Source organism: Sceloporus occidentalis, unplaced genomic scaffold (assembly GCF_023333645.1).
Source record: "Sceloporus occidentalis isolate IW3139 unplaced genomic scaffold, rSceOcc1.0.p SCAF_40, whole genome shotgun sequence".
NCBI lineage: Eukaryota > Metazoa > Chordata > Lepidosauria > Squamata > Phrynosomatidae > Sceloporus > Sceloporus occidentalis.
This window is the reverse complement of record NW_028317020.1, coordinates 2,203,825-2,210,000: the sequence shown is the minus strand read 5'-3', so window position 1 is coordinate 2,210,000 and position 6,176 is coordinate 2,203,825.

Below are 6,176 nucleotides of genomic sequence, written 5' to 3'. Positions count from 1 at the left end.
CATCGACTTCCAGGGTTTTCCAAGCAACTTGGCCTGCCGGAAACGGGGACTTAGAGCGAAAACGCCGGACGGCCGCGAGCAACTACCGGGGCGGGTAGGACCGCCGGTGCGGCACACGGGCTGGGCCTCCCGAGGTCCGGGGAGCCCCTGGCGGGACCCTCGGGGGTCTGCCCCATGGTGGTGTTCCCGGGACCCGGCCCGGGACTTGGGCGGGTTGGACCGCCGGTGCTGCACTCGGGCTGGTCCTCAGGAAGTCCGGGGAGCCCCTGGCCTGACCCTCGGGGGTCTGCCCCATGGTGGTCTTCCCGGGACCCGGCCCGGGACTTGGGCGGGTTGGACCGCCGGTGCTGCACCCGGGCTGAGCGTCCCGAGGTCCGGGGAGCCCCTGGCGGGACCCTCGGGGGTCTGCCCCATGGTGCTCTTCCCGGGACCCGGCCCGGGACTTGGGCGGGTTGGACCGCCGGTGCTGCACCCGGGCTGAGCACCCCGAGGTCCGGGGAGCCCCTGGCGGGACCCTCGGGGGTCTGCCCCATGGTGCTCTTCCCGGGACCCGGCCCGGGACTTGGGCGGGTTGGACCGCCGGTGCTGCACCCGGGCTGAGCACCCCGAGGTCCGGGGAGCCCCTGGCGGGACCCTCGGGGGTCTGCCTTAGGTGCTCTTCCCGGGACCCGGCCCGGGACTTGGGCGGGTTGGAACGCCGGTGCGGCACCCGGGCCGGGCACCCCGAGGTCCGGGGAGCCCCTGGCGGGACCCTCGGGGGTCTGCCCCATGGTGCTCTTCCCGGGACTTGGGCGGGTTGGACCGCCGGTGCGGCACCCGGGCCGGGCACCCCGAGGTCCGGGGAGCCCCTGGCGGGACCCTCGGGGGTCTGCCCCATGGTGCTCTTCCCGGGACCCGGCCCGGGACTTGGGCGGGTTGGACCGCCGGTGCTGCACCCGGGCTGAGCACCCCGAGGTCCGGGGAGCCCCTGGCGGGACCCTCGGGGGTCTGCCCCATGGTGCTCTTCCCGGGACCCGGCCCGGGACTTGGGCGGGTTGGACCGCCGGTGCGGCACCCGGGCCGGGCACCCCGAGGTCCGGGGAGCCCCTGGCGGGACCCTCGGGGGTCTGCCCCATGGTGCTCTTCCCGGGACCCGGCCCGGGACTTGGGCGGGTTGGACCGCCGGTGCGGCACCCGGGCCGGGCGTCACGAGGTCCGTGGAGCCCAGGGCGGGACCTTCGGAGGTCTACCGGCCGGGGCCGGGACCTGGCCGGCACCCGGGCTGGGCTTCGCGAGGTCGTTGGGAGCCGGCTCTCTGGAACAAGCAGCAGCTTCCCTATATATCCGGCGGAGGGTGCCTGACGTCCCTGGCGAACCGGGACGGGGTTCCACGTCACCACCGGGAAAATCCGGCAAGGCATGCCGACTTCGATGGAGCGAGGGTCGGATGCGGCCGGCAAATCCGACCTCATTGACTTCCAGGGTTTCTCAAGCAACTTGACCTGCCAAAAACGGGGACTTAGAGCAAAACTGCCGGCCGGCCGCGATCAACTTAGGCGGCCGGGAACGGGCACTTTGGGCACATCGACATCTACAGGACACCTAAATGGATAAATCTGGATGGAATTGTCTGTCTTTTTACCTAATTTTGTGAGGATTCAGAGGGAAAATGAAAAAAACACAGATTTTTTTTTCTAATTCTTGCTACTTTTTACTAAATTTCTAATTCTAAATTTTCAGCTAATCATCCAACTATGGTATCAAAAGAAAGCTCTATCTCTCCTTGAAAAAACAATATATAGTTTATATGGGTACACTATTCACAGTAAAAGAGAATCATCGCTGAACCGACATAGCGCAAAAATGGCAAAATTTCTCCGGGATTGAAGGGGTTAAGCAGATGTATCTGAATCTTAAAGAGACAATAAACATTACAGGTGCATGCAGCGTTTCCAATACCCTGCCACTACAATGTAGCTGAATATTTTGTTAGCAGACATTCTACATAGTCCACTACAGGAAAAATGTTTATTTTATGTGCACATACCGTAATAACGCACTGACCCAATAAGATTATATACTACATATTTCTACCTTCGTTATTATGCCTTTGCATACTGTTCTTAACAATATAATACATAATGCATATTTTATTGGTTGGGAGGCTGTACAGTAGGCTCGGATTTATTCCACGTCTATACATGTCTCGCAGTGAAGGAACGAAGATACAATTAACTTTTTTTTGTCTAGCCCGCTTGAAAATAGCAGATGGCTCTCACATCAATCCTGTGTCGACTCCAGCCAACATATTCAACTACATTTTCATGTTGTTTTCGTAAACACACGAAGGGGGGTATGAAGATTTTTTACCATGCGGAATATGTGCTTGGTCGTGTCCTAGGGTGTCATATACTCGCTGCCAGTCAGCTACTTCGCCGACTCAGCAAATGTCATTAGGTGGGTATTTTTATGTGAATTAAAGTTTTATTGAAAATTTTTTTGGAAACATGGATAAACACAATACATCAAGACAATAGGGGGAAAGACACAATAATAAGGGTGGGGTAGTGGGGCAGATAAAGATGGGTATTTTTAATTGACATCAAAGGGAGTAGTTTCCTACCACTTATTGGACAGCTAATCAGTGGCGAGAACCGATGGACCACGGAGTATTCGGGGAGAAACAAAAATTTACCTAAAGAAGTTTTTCAATAATGTATATTAAAGGAATCAGAATAATAATCATTATTAGTAACAGCTCCTTGGGACATTAAACTATCCCTTTAATATACTAGTAACAAAAAATAAAATACTATACTCCCCGAGTATTAAACATTCCAATGTCAGTAGGAGGTATTAACTTAAGTGTGTGTTTAAATAAAAAAATAAACTGACACCATGACACCAGCCATCTGTCATGAGCCCCGAGGCCACTGTACAGCAGCCTGATCATTCACACCCAACACTTGAAGCTGAAGAATAAACCAAAAGTACAGGTTTGTACTGTTCCTTTAGAATTAAGACCCAACAGGATTAGAGGAATGAACGCACAAGAATGTGTTTAGCATACACCCCAGCTCAGTCAGTGCCATTGATGACATCACAGCACCGAGCCGTGGGGGGGGGGGGAATTATACAGAAACCTCTCTACTGCTTGTTTTTTGCATAATGTCAGACCGAGGGGTGTAATCACCACACAAAGCCAACAACTATCTGAGAGTAGGGTGGGTTTTCAAGCATTTCCCACTTAGGGTAGTCCTTAATATTCACGTTACAAAAGTGATCCATAGTACATTGTCACCAAATTCCCAGTTTCTACGGTTTGGGGTAAAAGCGAGACGGGGATATCTTGGGATCTGCATCAGAATTGCAGTATAGGTTTAAGCCTCCATTTATTTTTTCTTTTTTTTTCTTTCATAATCATAGATTTTCCCTTATTTTCTTCTAATCAAATAGGTCACAGCAACCAAGGGTTCCAGAGTTTTAAAGAAGGATTCATTACTGACTATATATACACACATGGGTGACATATGAAACATTAAACACACTCAGATTATGTATAATCATGTAATGCGTGCATTTAGGATTTGAGATGGGTCCTATCTACCATTAAAAAAAAAACCAAAAAAAAAACAAAAAAACAGAAGTTCTGGGAGAGGTTAAAAAACTTTTTGTTCAGTTTTTTTTTTTCCTTTTCTTAAACACAAGAAACTATGAGCCTCCTCCACCCCACATACCCTTAGGACAAGCAATTATAATGCTACCAACATACACCCTTCACTGACCTTTATATCAAATAATAGGCTTTACAAGACATAATCTGCAACATTTCCCAGGGGTGTCCAAAAATATCACAACGCATTACTTAATGACAAAGAAAATATAGGGCAGTCCCCTCTGGCAAGGAAGGGGTGAATGCAGGCCAGATGGCCAGTGTAGCATCCAGCCATCCAGGGCTTGCTAGCAATTCCAGAGGGACCGACCCACCCAAACATTCATTCCATGCGAAGCAGAACACAGCAGATGGATGGGGAGTCATTATACAGCCGCCTGCATCCCAGGCACTGCCAATTACACCAGCATCCATCTCCAATTTACAGCCGTGCCATAGTAGATGGAAGGATAACGGTAAGGCAAAGTCAATGAACCCCATCTGCAATGGAACATATTTATTCCATAGGGGTCTAAGCACGCTGTACCCTGATGAGCACACGGATTCCTGTTTTGTTTTTCCCTGCAGGTCTTTCTGACAGTTTAGTCATACTTATCATTAGTCTCATCAGGCCACGAGTCTGAAGATAGTTAGGTTAAAAGTTTCCTTGATTTCCATAATCCAGCTGTATTAACAGTTAAAAGAAACTCCTGCTCTACATTCAATTAAGATCATTTCAGGGACCCTTGTAATCTTTCACCATACTGAAGAAGAAAAAAATCCCCACATTTTATCCTTGCGCATGGTGCGTTCCATTTTATAAACACATATAGTACATTACGTTTTTTTTCTTTTTAGTAATGGATTAGTGAAATTTTTCACCTCTAAAGAGAGTCATCATCCAGACTTTAATGGATACATTGATGCTAGCCCCCCAAGTAAAGTTGCGACAGTGATCATTATAATGTTTAAAAATAGTAATCATTATAGCAGTAATCCCTTTATCACTCCATCAAATTGCCAGAAATGAATGTTGTATTTAAGAATGAGTGCTCTTTGTGTAACCATAAAATGCCAAATCAAATTTTTAGTATGCAGATTCCCCAAGCCTCGGTGGACACCCAACCTCAAGATTGGTAGCCGTGCCTTACCATGTTGCCTTCACCCTACCTTACATTAACGCAAATGCTATTTCATGTCAAATTTTTTATTTTTTTTTATTTTTGTAAGCAATGTACCAAGTCCATGCAGTAAAATGCATCCGGATCCATCGCATCAAACGGGCAAGCATGTCCTCTTATTTCTTGAGAATGGCTCAAAGTAGGAGCAGGTTCACTCAGATTACAGAATAAATGAGAAATGCTATAGCTCACCAAATTAAAATATGTACAGTATTTGTCCAGCTAATTTTAGGCTCCAATATTTCAACAACCCTCGTGTGTGTACATATTTGTAATTGAAGAATGCCCTATTCAGTCTCGATGAACGAAACCGACCATAAATAAGTTACCTGCGTAAGAAATACAGTGAATTCTATAAAAAGGCAAAGCAAGAGAAAGCAGCCCAATTACTGGAAGGACAAAACAGCTACTCAAAAGCAATGCATTCTCTAGACTCCTGTCCCTTAAAACACCGATCTACAAAAAGAAACAGACAATAAAGACTATTGTCTGACTTACACGCGGAGACATAAAAATACAGAGGACAATATTGTGGTTATGAGTCGTCTTCGGCCATTCAAGGTATGTAAACACCGTTTTCAATGGAGAAGCTGGGTTTATGTATAAACCTCTAGGAACGACTCTTTGTCAAGGAAAACAAATAGAAAATACAACAGAATAAAAAAGCAGAGGAGAAAATAGTTTTTTTCCATCCAATATCCCATCCCTTCAGCCCGTTTCAATGATATTGGCTAGCTGAGCATCATAGGAGCTGTAGTTCAACAACATATGCACCCAGGTCTGATAGATCTATATACAATCTGTACGATAATCCCGACAAATAATGTCTTGATTTTCTAATACACAAAACATCGACAGCAAAACTTTTGCAGAACAAAACGCGGTACGGCTTGGGAATTTGGACCTGCGACTGTGTTTCTCTGGAAACGACTGTTATTTTTAATGCTCCCCACTTAAAAGTCATGTCACCACTTCCAAGTACAAACAAGATCTCATTTCCCATGTAAACAAAAGGAATCTGTGCTTCACAGCACACAGCTGGGGGAGGTATGAGAAATCCCCGCTTGGATATTCTGCTCTCCGTAATTAAACTCACTGTAACTTCAGGTTTTGTTTTCTTTTGCTGTCTTATGCAGATTGCACTGCATGAGTTACGTGACCTTTGGATGCCACTCCTATTACTGTATATGGGAACGATCTGTGTCCAAACCCCAAATAAGGGGAATATTTTGACTGCTTGGCTTAAATAAGGGTTCACATCTCATCAAAGCAATACGGTCCTGGCCCCTCCGATAGACATACATTGAGGGAAAAGTGGGAACAATTGCTCTAGATCGTAAACCCTCTTTACCGAACGTATAGGT